This window comes from Vitis riparia, chromosome 13, assembly GCF_004353265.1.
Source record: "Vitis riparia cultivar Riparia Gloire de Montpellier isolate 1030 chromosome 13, EGFV_Vit.rip_1.0, whole genome shotgun sequence".
NCBI lineage: Eukaryota > Viridiplantae > Streptophyta > Magnoliopsida > Vitales > Vitaceae > Vitis > Vitis riparia.
This window is the reverse complement of record NC_048443.1, coordinates 4,737,664-4,756,467: the sequence shown is the minus strand read 5'-3', so window position 1 is coordinate 4,756,467 and position 18,804 is coordinate 4,737,664. Positions and strand designations below refer to the sequence as shown.

General features: G+C 34.5%; 1 protein-coding gene across 2 annotated transcripts in view; it reads right to left on the bottom strand.

Annotated features, from left to right (window-relative positions):
- The window catches only part of LOC117928116 (protein LNK2), a 53,869-nt gene that overhangs the window by 22,521 nt on the left and 12,544 nt on the right, over positions 1-18,804 (bottom strand). The gene's annotated exons all lie outside the window — the stretch shown is intronic.

Sequence of the window (18,804 nt, the reverse complement as noted above, 5' to 3'; positions counted from 1 at the left end):
ACCAATTAAATAGAGAATCTTTGACCAGTTAACAAGAATAAGTCCACAAAATAATAACCCTGTCAACTCAGTCCTATGTTCCTGGGATGTGCGTGAGCGTGTGTATGTGTGTGAGAGCGTGTATGATAGAAAAAGATAGAGCAGAACAACATGCTATACAGGAGCATTAGAGTAAAGAAACCAATTGCAAAAGTGTAGGGAATGATAGAAACTCCCATTTTTCATGGCTCCATTGTGTCTTACATGCATTTCAACTTTCAAATATATCATGTAGAGTTGATGTATAAATAAAATGGGAACCATCACTGCAACTGGTGGCATAGGATGTAAGGGAAATGTGGATCCCTGATTTCAATGTTTCTAATTATGTGACTATTCTTTGTAATGACCCTATTCTGGATGCATTTATATGCAAAATGACTTAATATGTGGCACAATTTAATGCCAAAGAACATCCCATATGTGCCCTTAATAAATTGACAGGAGTAAGAATATAGAAACTTTAGTTCAGGCATAAATTTTGGGTCACAGTTGACATTTTAAATTTTATTTGCAAAATATTTAGTTAAGGTGGTGCCATAGTATATAGATCCTATTTAAAATTCCATAGTCTTACTACTTTACTTATTTTGAGAGCAAAGGCCAAAAGTCATAAAGTGTTTCCAAATAGATCATAACTCAGGAATACGGAATTCATTCTTCGTATTGCATATTAAAAAGCTTAAAAAAAAAAAAATCTAAACTGGAGTAGGAAAGTCGTTAACTTCTTCCCAAACTGAAAATGGACCTTTTTAACCTTGAAAAAGCGAATGGCTAAGCAATCAAAACACATTTTATATCAAAGATGCATCATCAGAGGTCTTCAATAAATGTAGCTGCAGTTTCTATAAATTCAGAAATAACTAAGATATAAGTAAGAAACATTGTTTTCAAAACCAAACGGATCATTGAACTAGAAAAGTTACCTAATCATGGTTGATTGGTTGAATCAATGACTCAACCACAATCAAATAGCGATATCAATTTGACATTATAAATATATAATTTATATATTAGTATTATTAAAAAATAATTTCAAGAAGTTATTTATATATATTTATAACTAAAGATTTATTTATCTTTAACGTTAATAGATTAAATCACGATAAAGATAAAATATAAATATATTAATATTTTAATTTTCTTAAATAATAGAAGTATAACATTTAATTGTAAAGAAAAGATATCATATATCCAAGAATGAAAAAAAAAATTATTATTTAACTTTATCCACATTTTAATAGTTATACATTCAATTATTTTATTATCCTAAAAATTCTTATGACATTTTACCTATATTATTTCCATCAATTATTATATTAGAAATTAATATATATAGCCTTTTATTCTAAATTTTTATAAGTAGTGTCATTCTGAAGCAAGTAACTAACATTGTATTTTATTAACTTAAGTTAGTAATATAACAAAACAATAGCTTAGCTCATTGGTTGGTTCTCCCTCTTTTTCAATAAAAAAAAGGTCCTACTGTCAAATCCCCCCAACACCTAGTGAAAAAGAAAATTTAAGAGTTTGTTTGATTCTTTCAAAACGGACTGGGCCTGTTGATTCATCGATTTGACTGGCAATCAATTAGTCCATTGCTGGCCCAATAACCAAATCGAACCAGAAGGTTAACCACTTGATAGTTTGACCGATCTAATTAACCAATCCAATTCTATTTCGAAAATGTTGGTAAGAAGAAGTAAATTTAGTCATATATAGAGAATATTAGTAGAAATACCTATGAGATTCCACTCTATGGTGAGATTGAAGATTTAAAAGACAAACAACAAATCCCAAAAGGACATGATTGAAGTGGCAATAATGGATTCAAAACATACTTGGCTTTCCAGCACTTTGATTATGTTTTGATAGATGTCTAGTGTTCAGTTTATAATTATGAGAATGACTAAACTAATGATTTTTCATTATTATTCAAGTGCTATCATTGACAGCATAATGAAGATAAGTCAATCGTTATTAATGAACTTGTGATTATAAAAAGCATCTAAAACATATTGAATGAGGTGTTATAGCACCAAAAATTACTTATAGTTGAGTGAGGAACTATAATGGAAATAGATATGATTATAGTGTTGTATGACATGTGTTGGAAAGTTGAATATCTCGGCTGAACTATTGTCGAGATTCTAGAGATTTCCTAGCTATATTATATGTACATATAGGAGTAGTCAAATTTTGTAAATTAGAGAAGTTTAGTCAAAAGATTGCATTATACAAGCTCTACAAAATTCAAAGGAATATGGTGTACAAGTTCAAATTTCAGAATTTGATGGGGAGATGGAACCAGAAGAGTTTGTGGACTAGCTTGACAACATTGAAAGCTATTTTGACTGGAAAGAAGTAACAAAGGAGAGGAAAGTTAAGCTTCTTAGAGCTAAGTTGAAAGGACCAGCTCCGACTTGGTGGAAACATTATCAAAATGATAGAAAAATGAGGGGTAATGGAAAAAAAACAGATATTGGAGCAAGATGAAGGATAAGTTGAGAACACAATTTTTTCCTTGAGACTTTTTTTTTTTAAATAGGTAAATTTGTGTCCTCATTAGGACTTGAACTTGGAACCTCCCAAAAGCCCTCCCCAACCATTTTTACCACTTGAGTCAGGCCTCAAGGACTTTTTACAGTGAAACTATGAGCAACCATTGTATCAAAGGGGGCAAAATTTGTAGCAACATTACAAGACTATGAAGTAGTATATGCAAGATTTCTATCAAATTGACATTGAGAAGCAATATGGTTGAAACTACAACCCAACAAGTTAGTTGTTACATCAATGATTTCAAATTGGCCATTCAGGATCAAGTGAGACTTTAGTATCCATACAAGGTTAATGATGCTTACCAACTTGCTGTCAAAGTTGAAGCCCAATTTAATCGAGGTTCTTCCCAGAAATCTAGACCTAAATGTACTAGTGCAATAGCTAGTAAAACAAATAATATTACTCAAGGAGGATAGAGAACAATCCCTGCAAGAACAAATGGCACATGTGGAAAAACAATTCAAACACACAACAATGCTCAAGGAAAATTTTTTACGAAGTGCTATAGATGTGCAGAATTTGGGCATTGATCTAAAGAATGTCCAAAGAGAAAGTTTGATGTTCAAGTTAATTTTGCAAAGATCAAGATGAAGGTTGTAAAGATGGAGATTTGTGGATGCTATTTGAGACTTGATTTTCTTTTTCTCTTCCCTATGGGCCTCAGTCACCAAGCCTTTTGCAAATATTCCATTGTATCTTTTAATTTTAGATTGAAAGAGTCCTTGCTACTCAAACAGTTTGAATCAAAAGGTAATGATTGACTAGTTACCCACTCTAGTAGGTTTGATGAAGTTAAACCTTGATGGATGTCCGATGGGTTGCCTTGGACAAATAGGTATTGGTGGTGTGATTAGAAATCATTTTGGTATAGTATTGAGAGCTTTCTCTAAGCATGCTAAAATTGGGTTAGCCATTAAGGTAGAGATATTAGCATTATAGGAGGGTTTTTTTTTTTTTTTTTTTGATGAGTAAAAGCAATTGTATTAAGAAAGCCTGAAGTACACCTGAAAGTATACACGAAGTATACAAGGCAACAAGGCCAAAGGGAGAAGAAAAAAGCAAAAAAAAGAAAAAGAAAACCCTTGCTTACAACCCAACCAATCAATGAAATCGAAAATGGACCATGAAGTACAATCTACATGCACCTTAACCCAATCTGAAAACGTATACAAAAAAGACCGTAAAATAGCTTGATCCGCTAATTCAGTATCTTCAAAGATTCTTCTATTTCTTTCCTTCCATAAAGTCCAAAATAAATATAAAGGGGTTGCATTCCATGCCTTTTTTCTTTTCTTTCCAACAAAGGTGCCGTTCCAACCAAGAATGGTTTCCTTGATAGAATTGGGCAAAACCCAATGAACACCAAAAAGAGCAAAAATAAGGTGTCAAATCATAGCTGCCTTGGGACAATGAATAAGCACATGATTTGCTGATTCTTCATCCACTTTACACAAATAGCACCTACTTGGTAAGACCCAACCCCTCCTTTTTAGTTGATCCATAGTTAGAATTCTTCCCCACATAGCCTCCCAAGCAAAAAAGTTGACTCTCTTTGGAACCCAAGGATTCCAAACTAAGCTTGAAGGGAACTCTCTACCGATGCATAGAACTAGGGATGAGAAGAAAGACTTAACTGTAAAGAAACCTTTCTTTGAAACCCTCCAAAACATGACATCCTCATCACCCCTTCTAAGCGCATGACTATGTAACCTATTGAAAAAAGTTTCCACCTCTTCCATTTCCCAATCATTGTTAACTCTTGTGAATACAGGGTTTGATGTAGGCAAAAGCTTTATCTCTATCCAATCTAATTATAGAGGGAGACTTTGCCATTGTAATATCTTTGGTGAATAATAAGGAAAGTGGTTCTTCATGAAAGTTTAACAATTGGATGCGCAAAATCATAGATACTGTAGATGAGTTAGGTTGTTATTTCTCTTAGATTACTCATTTAGCTAACCAAGTTGCAGATCAATTAGCCAAACAAGGAGGAAAGCCTATGGCCTCCTTTGTTGGAGATCTCCTTCCCCCTTGAGTGTCTAATGTTTTTTCTCTAGTATATATGCGGGAGGGGTGGCTAGTTTTTGTGGTTATATTTCTTGGTTACTTTCTAACATCTTGTATACATCTTTGAAAGATTGTTTATCCTTCTCATATCTATCAATTGATTAATGAATGAAAATGTTAGTTTCTGATTAAAAAAATAAAAAATTGTTCTTTCACAATAAAATTTATTTGCACAAGCACATCTAGGGTTTTATTGGGTCCTGGATTTTTGCCAATACCCCTCCATAAAATGGCATTTCCAAATTCTCCTACCTTAACTTTAACTTGCTTGGTTAACTACTTTTCTTAATGCTCCAAATATGATTATTTCTCTATTGAAAAAACTTATTCATGTGTATCAACAACAAAGAAATGACTAAATTATAACACAACATTCATCAATAAAGACAGGGTTATCTACAAACAATAGAATTTGTTTCTCTTTCTTGATCAGAAACAATACTTTCATGGCATCAAAGCAGAGAAGTACAAGAATGATGAGTTATCTTTCGAACCAAAATAAAAGAATGCATGAAAGAACTGCCTAAAGGAATCTTTACGATAGCCCAATACTTTCAGCAATGATACAACTCAGAAAGGCTTGAAATCCACTGCAAAAGCTTGTAAACTAATAGCTCCACAGGCAGCTAAAGAATCTGATGATTGATTGGCAAAACATGTAACCCACAAAAACGAGCCCCCCAAATATGTAGACAGATCTGAAATCCTGTGCAATGGCAAAACCAATGACACAACTCAAGGGCCTTTTTTCTCTTACCTAGGAGATAACTGTTGAAGACCCATTCTCCATGAACATGTTAGTGAGGCTTATTGAATTTGCCTAGGTCAACCCTTCCATCTAATACCTCAGATTCCAGCAGGCATGAAGAAAGCTTCAACCAATCCTTCCTTATTACTCAGCTGATACCTAATTGTTCTAATTCTCAAGAGAATAACCATCAAAGTTAAGCTTCAGGAGGAACTCAATGAGAGTGCACTGCTACAGATCTCCAATTCTCTTAAACATGTTGCCTCCTAATCCAACATAAACCCAATGGGGAGCCCAACAACTCTGAAGAAATTGGTATATAAAGATAAGGAGAATTTATCACATCCCATACTAACTTTAAAAGGCCTTTTACCTATTCTCAAAGATACTGGCATTTCATCACCAAACAAATAACCCACAGTAGAGCTAGTGTGGTCACACTATATGGTACCCTACCCTAGCTGTCCCCCAACCTAGGAGAAGCAGATCAATTTAGTTTGCTTGTTTCTCATTCATTGATTGTTATGCTCACTTTTTTTTAACATTTCTCCTACAAATAAGCTTCGAAATTCCTTACTGGGATGGAGCTACATGTGCAGGAATGAGTTCTCAGAAAATGATATACAGGGCAAAGCACCATTGTTATTGATGGTAAATAGGTTTTCTTTAATCCTTCTCATGGCACCACAGAGAGGTATAAAGAATATCTCAGTAGAGTATTTGAGTCTGTGATGAGGGATAAAGAAATCTTTGCTCAAATAGCTTGAAAAGCTATTGATAAAAAGTTAGGATTTAGAGGCTCAAGACTAAGGTTAAAGAAAGACTGATTATACACGAGCAAGTAGCAAAAAAAATAGAATAAAAAAGAAGAAAAAGGGTGTCCATCAGGTTTTGATGGAGGAATTAATTAGGTTTCTCATCCTCTTCTCCAAGTCTTGTCTAAAGACAAATTAATGAAGCCTCACCACAACAAGGGCACAAAAATGTAAGAGAATTCTCATTATTTATCGACTGATTAATAGAATCCTACAACTCTCCTATAGAGATGCCTAATATTCTAAATCCCTTCAGAAACTTTTTAAAGGGAAAGATTTTCTACCAAGAAAAATAAAACAAGGAAAAGAAAGTACAAAATTGATACCAGACCAGGGTAGTATATCATGCAATTCCTCGTAAGATTACCAAGTAGGAAAGCATTTTTACATCCATCTAGTAAGGAAGCCAACCTACACCAGTAGCCAATGATAACAAAGCACATATATAAGTCATCTTGGCAACTAGACTAAAGGTTTCTTAACAATCTTTGTTGTAAGTTTGTATAGACCCTCTAGCTACCAATCTGGATTTATGTCTTACTAACATCATATGAGTTGTTTTTCATTTTAAACACCCAATTGCAATCTTCTGGTTCCTTTCCTAAGTTCCAATTTATTTTAGGAGCTATCATCCTTTTCTTTATAGAAAAAACAGAAATTCACATAATCATGATCAAAAGGAACAAGAACAAGCAATCCTTCAGAAACAAAAACCAAGAGTATCAACTGAAACCCCAAGATGCCATTGAAACATAAACAAGACGACTGCAACCTGAAAAACCAACTGAAGACTGATGCTAAAACTATAATACAGAGCTTGGGGAGGTAAAAATTCCCTCAAGTATATCTTATGATACACACCTGGCTTAGCTAGTCTATCCACTGTTTGGTTGGCCCAGTGACAGATACAACTGAAAGAACAACTCAGCTTGGAAAAGAGAGAAAAATTTGTGCATCCAGTTATCCCACTTCCAAAGACTTCATTTTTCGGAGAAACCCAGGTGAAAACCAAGATTGAATCACCTTCTACTAAGACATCATTAAAACCTATCAAAGAAACTAAGATGAGACTGTAAATAATGTCAACAACTCTGCCCCAATAGCCAACCTACCCCTATAGGTTTGGGAAAAGCACTAACCAGCCTCCTACTATAGTCCCAAATGACTCCATCAATGTTAAACTTGAGATGACCTGGTGAATGAGGTATCCACACAGCTACTGAGTCTATTTTTCTACTGGAATGGCACTTGGACCTCCAATCTGACATAATCAAACCAACCAAGGTACCCAAAACTCAAATAACACCCAAAGAGAAGAAAGAAAGTAAATGAAGCCCCATAATGACTCATCTAGTCTCCACTTATTGTCAAACATTCTGCCATTTATCTCTAACCAAATCACCAAAACCAGGATGTAAATGTAGGCACTCTCTAAAGAACTTTTGCTCCTGCTAGTCCTTCCAAAACCCTGCAGTGAAATCATCAACATATCAATCGCAGATGTAGGAGGAACCCTAATCTTAATGCCACTATGCAATGAAGGACAAATACGCCACTCATAGTTCAATCCCCTGTAAGGCCTTCTAAGCTACAACATGTCCTTGGTGTTGACCTTTTTGCTTGCCACCAATCATGTGAAGGCCTTAGCTTTAGACAAAGGTTTAGCTCTCTGAATGGTGCCAGGTGAAATGAGACTAGAGTCAATAAACTAGACAAAGCTAGAAAAAGGGGATGAAAGGAAAATAACCCAGAAGAGGAAAAGGACCATACACAGTTTTCAGGAAAAAAAGGCAAGAGATAAACATGCAACAACAAGAGCAGCAACAAGGACAGATCATCAATTTAATGGTCCAATAGGTTATAATAGAAATTAAAATTCCTAAGAACTGGAATAGTCAAAATCCTTGATCTGGAAATCAGATAAAGATCAGGAAATTGAAAGAGCAAAGGTTGATCTCCCCACTAGTATCTTCTTGAAATGAATCTTGGTGCCATGAACAACAAAAAAGTGCATAAAGCGAGAAAAATTGGGACAAAGAAAATAAAAAGCAAAAACTAGTGCAACAGCCTTCCAAGGATAATGATATGACCACATAGCCTAAGTATTAACATCCCACCATTGCAGTTTAGCCCAAAAAATACTCCCAAAAAACCAGTTCTTGATAAATGTAACTACCTAGGGTGGTAAATAGGTGGTGCTCCCAAATTTTAAAGCTACCAACTTTTAATTATTAGTCTGGTGTAATATATTGATCCCAATACAATTAACTAAACTATTTAAAGCTAGATTTTACATGGAAACCTTCACAAGACAAAAAAGCACAAGCTTAAAGCTGCTGAACAAATCCATTAAAATATATATCAAGTACAAAGATCTACCAAACAATCTACTCCCCAATCCAATCCTTAGATCCTTTCATGGTTCTTGCACTAGACCTCAACCACTTTGTCACCCTTGACAAAGCCATGAATCTTTCCCTATCTGCACTTTAGTAGGTAAACCTTGAACTTCCTTAAGGCAAGCAGCTTCAGCATCATTGAATTCCTTCAAGGGACAAGGTCTCCCCACATAGATCACAACATCAATATGATAAACAGTTGCAACTTGAGAGAATTGGGGTCATTAAGATTTCAATACATTTACAATGAGAATGTTGTGCTAGTTTTGACAAAGATGAATAAGAGCAAAAATACAATACAAGAAACTCTATGCTCTAAATTAAATCTCTAAACTTTTCTTCAAGAAAATAGCATTTTATACTCAAAAACCACTAAGATATGACCTACCTTAATTTTTCACAAAAAAAAAAAAAAAAAAAGAAAAAGAAAAAAGATCCATGCTACAAAGGACCTGAAAAGAATTTTACTATTGAAAAAGCACATGGTTGAATAGATCCGAATGTAGGGCTTGATAAATCCAACAATTTGATCAATTTTTTCAAAAAAGAACCTAAGCTTTGATCGATCTAAGATTGAACTTCAATGTTTTCAAGCTTAAAAAAACTTTAGATTTGAACAAACACTCACCTTGATAAATCCAAGGTTATATCTAGATCAACCAAGCTTTTAAAAGCCACCTTTTGCAAATTTCATACTTCGATTGACCAAACACATTGGCTCAATCAATGAAGCTATGTTTTCATGCAAAACAAGTATGATTTTGCTACTGACAAAAAGCCCACATTTATGCATCCAAAAACCACATATATATATATATATATAATGTAGAGAATCTCGAATCCTCCTTATTCCTTGAATAAGGATAAAATCCAAGATTTGGTTTATTTTCTAAATATAGGAGATTTTGTTACCTAATTTTATTTCTAATTGCTAGTTGTAATATGGTTTGAATAATTCTTCCCTTCAAATCACAACCACAAAAATGAATAATCAAAACTTCCTTCAATGGTCTTGGTTTGCTTTAATGGTGATAAGAGGACAAGGCCACCTTGGCTATGTAGATGGTTCAATGAAAAAACCCGATCCAAGAGATCCCTCTTTTGGGACATGGGATGCACAAAACTCTATGGTTATGGTTTGGATTGTTAACTCAATGGAAGAAGATATTAAGGAATCTTACCTGTATTATTCCACCACTCAAGATCCATTTGGTTTTCAAATTTCAGCCGAGATCTCCAACCAATCTAGTCCTAGTTCAAAGCAGAATGTTTCTAGAGAAGGTACACAATTCTCGCTTACTAAAGAGCAAATGGAGCAGCTTTACAAGCTACTCAAACCATCACAGGACACCAATACTTCATTACTAGCACAGAGAGGTAATTTTTTCTCAGTCCTTAGTAGTTACAACAATGATCCGAAACCATGGGTGATAGACTCTAGAGTCACAAATTACATGATAAGCTTCATACAGTCCTTATTCAGGAAATTTCAAAGTTAAAATAGCAGATGAATCTCTTTCATCAGTGGCAAGAACTAGAACAATTAGAATTAGTCCTAAAATTGAACTACCTTTTGTTTTGCATGTTCCAAATATGTCTAGCAACCTTCTCTCTATTAGTAAGTTGACTAGAGATTTAAAGTGTGGTGCTCATTTCTTTGAGTGTTCTTATGTGTTTCAAGACCTGACTTCAAGGAAGACGATTGACAATGCTAGAGAACATGAGGGGCAATACTATTTTGAGAAGGAAGCTGAATTGAATAAACAAGCTCAAATTGTGAGTTGTGAGTCTCTTTCTAGAGAACAAGAAATAATTTTATGGCATCGTAGACTAGGCCACCCAAGTTTTTCATATTTACAAACTTTGTTTACATCACCATTTCATAATGGAGATTTCTTTCAATGTGAATTTTGTCAATTAGCCAAGCATGTTTGTCACACTCGGGTTTGTTAGATATGTCTCTTGAAAAAAAAATCAGAAGCAAAACAAGCATTCAAAAATTTTTATTCCATGATGAACACTTAATACAATGCAAACATTAAAATTCTCATAACAAGCAATAGAAAATAATATTTTAAATCAAATCTATTCTCAAAAGTTTTCTCTATGAGAAATGCATTATTCATCAAAGCTCTTGCATAATAACCCCACAACAAAATGGTATTGGTGAAAGAAAGAATCATCAGCTTCTAGAAATAGCTAGAGCCATTATGTTCACAAATAATGTACCAAAATACCTTTAAAGGGATGTTGTTCTTACTGCCTGTTATCTAATAAATAAAATGTCAACTTGGATCCTCAATTGTGAAACATTGTTAACTTGTTTCCTCAAAACCTATCCTCACATCTAATTTATCTCTCCACTTCCATTAAGAGTCTTTGGTTGTACTTCCTTTGTACACAACCACGATAATGATAGGAGCAAACTTGACCCTAAAGCTTGAAAATGTATTTTCTTAGGATACTTTCCCACACAAAAAGGTTATAAATGTTACCAGAAACATGCAAATATTACACTTCTATGGATGTGACATTCTTTGAAAATCGACCTTTTTTCACCAAAAATTTCCCTTAGGGGGAGAAGTTAGTGAGAACAGAAATATATGGGGTATCATTGCTCTTATAGTTGCTTTACCCGAGCCTAAACAACCACAAACACTACCACCTAAGCCTGAACATCCGCAAACACTACCACCTAAGTTTGAACAACCACAAACACCCTTTGTCGAAACTACTATGACCATGAACAAGGGTTCAATGATGGGAGACTTGCAACTCCAATCTCCCAAGCTACTTGTTTATTCAAGACGAAAGAATACCCAAAAAGTGGAGCACCTAATGAACCTCTTACAAAACCATGAATTTAAACCAATATCAGGCACTCAAACTTCTAACCCACGAGTTACTTCTCGAGGTGATGATCTTAATGTTCCTATAGCTCTCAGGAAAGGAACCCGATCTTGTACTTAACATCCAAGCTCCAAGTTTGTGGTCTACAATCACTCGTCACCATCTATTCAAGCTCTTGTAACTAATCTAGCAAAAATAGAAGTTTCAAAAACTATATAGGAAGCTTTATCAATATCAAAATGGAGAAATGCAATAAGAGAAGAAATGTTATGTCTGGAGAAGAATAGAATTTGGGATGTTGTGGAGATGTTGAGGGAAAAATCTCCCGTTGGCTGCAAATGGGTTTTCACTGTTAAATATAAGTCATATGAATCCACTAAGCACTATAAAACGAGGCTAGTGGTGAAAGGTTTTTCTCAAACGTATGGAGTTGACTATCAGGAGACGTTTGCACCAATGGCAAAGCTAAACGTTGTTTAAGTACTCCTATCCTTGGCAACAAATTTCGATGGGAAACTCCAACAACTTGATGTCAAAAATTCAGTCTTGAATGGTGAGTTAGAGGAAGAAGTCTATAAATTGCCACCGGGATTCGACGAGGTTAGAATTCATGGAAAGGTTTGCAAGCTCAAAAAATCTCTTTATGGACTAAAACAGTCCCCACGAGTTTGGCTTGGTAGATTCATGAAGGCTATTCGTCAGCAAGGGGGTAAGACTCATAATCTAGTTGATGATATAATCTTGACTAGTGATGATATTGTTGAGATGGAAAGACTCAAAAATATTCTTGCGGTAGAATTTGAAATTAAAGATCTAGGCTTATTAAGATATTTTCTTAGTGTGGAAGTAGCAAGAAATAGAAACGGCATTTCAATTTCTCAAAGGACGTATGTCTTAGATCTCTTGAAGGAGACAAGCATGTTAGGGTCTAAGCCTACAGATACACCCATAAATCCTAATTTGAAGCTAAGGGAATAGTCTAAAAGTGCACCAGTTGATAAAGGTCGATACCAACATTTAGTAGGAAACCTTATCTATCTTTCCCATACTAGATATTGCCATTGTAGTAAGTGTCATGAACCAGTATATGCATTCTCCTTGTGAAGAACACATGGAAGCCATGTCTTAGATTTTGAGACACCTCAAAAGGACTCCAGGACAAGGTCTATTCTTCAAGAAAAGTGAAGAGAGGAGTGTTGAGGCTTTTATAGATGCAGATTAGGTAGGATCAATGAAAGACAAGATGTGAACAATCGGATATTGCACCTTTGTGTGTGGAATTTAGTGACTTGGAGGAGTAAGAAATAAATAGTGGTGGCTAAAAATAGTGTTGAGGCAAAATTTAGAGCTTTAGCACATGGGATTTGTGAGGTACTTTGGTTGAAGATATTGTTTGATGAATTGAAATTTATGACAAATGAGCATATGAAAGTTTACTGTGACAATAAGGTTGTTATCACCATCTCTCATAACCCAATTCATCATAATTAAACAAAACATGTAGAGGTGGACCTCCACTTTATCAAGGAAAAGATCGAAGAAGGGAGCATTTGTGTTGTGTATATGCCTTCATCACAACAAACTGGGGATTTTATGACTAAGGGATCATTCAAGCTAGTATTTGAGAAGTTGGTTGACAAGCTAGGTCTATTCAATGTGTTTAGTATAACTTAAGGGGGAGTGTAGAGAATCGCATATCCTCCTTATTCAAAGGATAAGGATAAAATCCAAGATTTGGTTTGTTTTCTAAATATAGGATATTTTGTCACCTGGTTTTATTTCTAATTGCTAGTTGTGATATGGTTTGAATATCCTCGATTCTCTTTATTTAATTTAGATAATTTCTTTCCTAAAATAAAGGGTTGTGGTTACAAAACCTAGCTTATAAATCTGCTTGTATTGAAGAAAAAAAATATAAGATAAGCAACCTCCATTTTATGGTTTATGTTTTTTGTAGTGTTTTATCTTTTTTGTTTCATGCCCAATTTCATATTACAATATTGAAACACTATGCATTAAGAACCTAAAAATGCACATTAAACACAACAACAATGTATTACAAAATAAATATGCATAAAAAGTTATCAATTGTAACTTAAATGACCCTTCACTTTGTGAATAATCTTTAAGGTAGATTGATCAACCTGGGATCTAGAATCAAGTAATAGGAAAGAATGAGTCCTAAGGGTTTGCCCAAGGAAGGTTCCTTGGTTATCAAAAAAAAACAACAACAATAGGTTCTCAAAGGATGAGCACCCCTAAAAGGCTTAGCAACACATAGAGGTCGAAACTCTAGGTGTAAATCTTAACATTTACCCTTGTTTACTTAGGTTGATTCAATGTCATGCCTGTTATTTTTATGCCAATGATGGTCAACACTTCCTCGTATGTTCTAAGTTTGATACGATTCTTCTTCACAATATTGCATTCTCCGCTATTAGGATTTAAAGCTCACTCACTTGGGTGTGATCGAATTCTCATTCTAAGGTCTCATCCTTTAAGTATTCTCCAAACCACCTAGCACTCACAACTACACCGCTCGATGGGGCTCACTCACTTTCTTCTTAGCTCACTCCTTGTAAATGTTTGTTTCATAGTTTGCAAAGGCCACGACAATCACTACATGATCATATCAAGTTAGGAACCCTATCTTAATCTTTCTCCATATATGAAAGCAATGGGCCCATTTGTAAAAGGTATGTCTCATCCTTCAAACACATAAGAAAATTCAATTAGTTTTTTAGCATCTTCTCATGTTATGGTGTTATGATCTCAACGGATGAGTGTCCTTAGAAGGCTTAGGGACACATAGAGGTCAAAACTCTATATGTAAATCCTAACATTTATCCTTGTACGCTTAGGTCGATTTAATGTTGAACTTGCACTTGAAATCTCAATCTTCATTACAATAGGATCATGAGTTGAATGTGGAAGGTTATTCATATTATCAAATGCAACCTTAGACAAGAATTGTCTACACTAAAAAAAATAAAAAAATAATAAAAAAATTATCCCTTAACAACTCCTAATTACCATACAAGAGCTACCATGCTTTTACATATTACCTTCCTTTAATTAGGTAACAAAACTCTTAAGACCGTAAAGAAACAACATTTTTACACTAGCAACCTCTATGATTTTGTACATCCAGTTGTAAAACTTCCATGAGCTTCTCTCCTTATTAGACACCTAAGATATTACAACAAAAAAATCTCCCTCTATAATTAGCTTAGATCAACATAAAGCTTTAGTCTATAGTAAACCCTCCACTAATGCCATCTATGCCTCAATGGCCAACCCTACTCCTACATGCTTAAAGTAAGCTCTCAACATTGTACTTGAAGAATCTCTAATCACTCCTCCAATACCTGTCTGTCCAGAATTACCTAAAGAACATTCATTAAAGTTTAACTTAATTGAACCTACTGAAGGGAGTCATAACTTTCTTCTTTGAATTATTCAAGTAGCATGTCCTCTTCCAATCTAGCATTAAAATATTCAGAGGAATATCCACAACAGGCTTGGTAACAAAGGACCAAGAGGAAGAGAAAAATATGATCCCAAATGGCATCCATAAATCTCTATCAATCCTCAAATATCCTTGCATTATTTGTCAACCATATGAACTATATCAAACATAAGACCACCTCCTATCAAAGAGTCTTTCCTTTTAGTAGACCACCAATGCCCTTAAAGGAGATTCCCAACATCTTTGTTATGCCTCTAGGAGGAATACACTCAAGATTGACTATGTAGAACAATTTATGCCAAAGTTCTAGTGCAATGGGACAATGTAGAAAAAGATAATCAGACAATTCACTACTCTTTGAGCACATAACACATTGGTTCAGGTTGATAGCTTTTAGGGTCTCCTCAATTAAAGCAAGTTGTTGGTATTAACCTTCTTATTAGCCACAAGTCAAGCAAAGCTCTAACCTTTAGTGGAACTTTTGAGTTATAGATTAACTTAGTAAGAGCAAGAAGAGTCAAGATAAGATAAACTAGATAGATTGAGAGGTTTTTATAGAAAAAGCTCATAAAGAAAAGTCATGAGGGAGTCAAAGACCAAACCCTTTCATCTAAAAAGAAAGGTGATAGGTACACATGTAGCAAAAAGAGAAGAAGCTATTTAGGTCCTCAATCTTTGAATCAGAAAAGTTTTGATGAAAATTAAAATTCCAAGATGGACGGGTAGATGATCGATCTACAGATGATGATACATGCACATTTCCACACCTTACAACTCAGAAAAGATTTGGAAATTGAAGCTTGAAAGGTCATTCGCCCAACTGATATCCTCCTAAAAACAAATTTTAGTACCATTTCCCAACAAGTACTAAGTAAATATAGAAAAATCATTAAAAACTTGAAAAATAGTTTTCCAAGGGTAGGGATGCAACCACCTAACAATAGTGTTAGCATCCCAACCATTGGAGTAGGGGTGGCAATTCATGTTGATGGGCCATGTTTGTGTCATGTCAAAGCCTAGGTATTCTATTACATTGCTCAGCCCAAACCCAACACGAATAATAATAATGTCAAAACATAATCCCAAAAGTGGGAATAAATGATAAACATGATTGCACAAGGGGTTTTCCACCTCCTAAAGATATAAAAGCTTTCTTCCATCCATCTAACTGACACAAAATCCTATCTAACTCTAGATCCCAAAAAGAAGCCACTCCAGGATTACCCCCTCAAAGGAAGACCCAAGTAGGTAAGAGGCCAATCAAAAATCGAAAATAATGAACCATTTCAAACTCCAAGTTCACCCTAAACAAACCAAATAAAACACTAAGAAAATAAGGGCATACTTATCATTGATAAGTGGCTCTTCACTTAATGATCCAATAGGTTGAAAAAAGACAAAAAAACTAAGAGTACACGTTTAATACCTAAATGTGCAAAGGAAGATGTAGAAGTGGTTTATTCTAGTTGTGCACGATAGCTATGGAGTCGCTCATACTCTTTTATAGATAACACAATCTCTAAGGTAGATTGACTAACCTTTTAGATCTATGATCAAATGATAGGGAAGAAAAAACACCATTAGCAATTGGTTCTCAAAGGAAAAGTACCTCTGGAAGGTTGAGTTGCATGTAGAGGTTGAAACTCTAGATATAAATTCGAACATTTATCCTTGTATGCTTAGGTCGAGCCAATGTTCATGACACAAGTTTATTTTGATTATCACGAGTAAGCACATATTCCTTGACACCTCAATATCCAATATCCCCATTTTGATTACCTTTAATGGACACAAATTATAGATCTAAGTGATCCATAGGTGTGCTACAATGAAATGCTAACATTCACCATTCTGTAGTCAATACCTGAATCTTTTTTACAATGGTGAGGTAAAGAGACTTCTCTATTTCCACAATTTTTGTACCCTCATTCCCCTCATCTTAAAATTTTAACTTTCGCTGAACTCTCAGGAATCATGAATTTGAGGAATTAGCTTGTTTAATGTCTTCTAAAGCACATGTATCTATCACTTCCCTACCCTAATGTGAGGGTTTGGTCTTTTGATCTCATCAAGATTGTTCTAAGTTAGTTTTTCTTCAAAGCCCTTTCACATTCATACTCCTTTATTCCTTTCAATCTAGCTATATTCATTTGGAAATCTATAGCCCCCTCTAAAGTAAAGGCTTTTACATTAGCTTGTGGATAGTAAGAGGATTAATACTAATGACATGCTCCACAAATAAAGGCCTCTTAGGACTCTAAATGTAGAGTGGTTTATCATGTGCAAGGAAAGCACAGACTATTCAATCTTGTAGGAATAGATTAGATACCGCTATATTCGATAGTGGAGATGATGACCATTTTCCTTCAAAGGTTTTGGGAATCATGCAAAAGAAAAGATTGTATAGGGCATTGCAAGCCTTAGTATGATTTGGCAAATTTAAGGGGAAAGGAATGTGAGGATTTTATAAGATACTAGAAGGACAACGGATGTAGTTTGGGACTTATTTTACTCTTCTTCCTTTGTTTTTGCCTATACTAGTAGGGTCTTCAGAGACACCACTTGAGCCTTATATTCTTAGATTTGTGGTTTATATGCAAGTTAAGGAGGTTGGTCAAAAAGACCTCACAAGTTTGGTTGGCATCAATTGAAGGAGTAGTTAAATTTAACTTTGATGGATGTTCTTTAGGCACCTTAGGACAATGTGGGATTGGTGATCTACTTAGGGATCATCAAGGTTATAGAACTTCTAGAGCCTTATATAAGCAAAAGCTTTGGGTTTGTCTAGTTTTGTGGTGGAGGAGGATTTTGCTACAGTTATATCATAGGTGGCTAAAAGAGAAGGAGGTTTATGGAGACTTGATGGGTGGTTGTGCCAAATATTCAACATCTTTACAAGGTTAGGATGCTCCATTTGATGGGTTCCTTGCTTAGCTAATTAGGTGGTAGATGGGCTAGTTGAAAAAGGAGCAAAGCAATTGGTATCTTCTGTTAGAGATCATGCTCCTCCTTAAGTCTATCTAATGTTTGTTTTGAATGTTGTTTCATTTTTTATAATTTTTCTTGTTCGTTCAAGAGAATGGATCCATGTAAAGGTATCCATTCCCTTGTCTTGATCTAAATTCGTACATTATGGAAGGATGTCTCCTCTTTCTTGATCTTTTTAATTAATGAAAAGATCTATTAGGCATTTTGAGCAACAACAAAAAAAAAAAAAACCTTAGGACGACTCTCTTCCTCTTTAAGGTAACAATAAGCATGTTGAAATGCTATGAAAGGACCATATCCTAGTATTTAAGTCCTGACTTGCTCACACTTTAAATTTGAACTATGTAAAAAATCACAAACGTACTCATGTTCAAGCATCTTCCTACAATTTGTTGCCTTTTTAGGATAAACTAGAAAATCTTGTAAACTTGAAGATGATAAAATGTCTACATCATCTCAAGGTAAAGAAAACAAAACTTTTGCTGATGGAAGAAAAATTTTAAGCAATACCAAATAAAAAGACTTAAATATTACTTGTAATACTTGTATCAAACACATTTATACCCATTCTTTACGAGTTTCAATATTTTCAAGTGTTGCACAATGGCCTTATTATCAATGTTATTACAAGTCTTTATCAATGAACAATGTCAAGTAATTGTTCATCCATTCAATTGCACTCAAGTTTATCACAATATTAATAAATAAATAAATAATTATTCTATCTATAATAGTAGTTGCAACTAGTAGTATCAATGTTAATGTCATTACTAAGTAAATATATAACTAATAAGTATGTTTTTGTCTAATTCATTTTTTGTGCAATATTTCAATAATTCATTTTGCATCTGCCTTAAATTACAAATC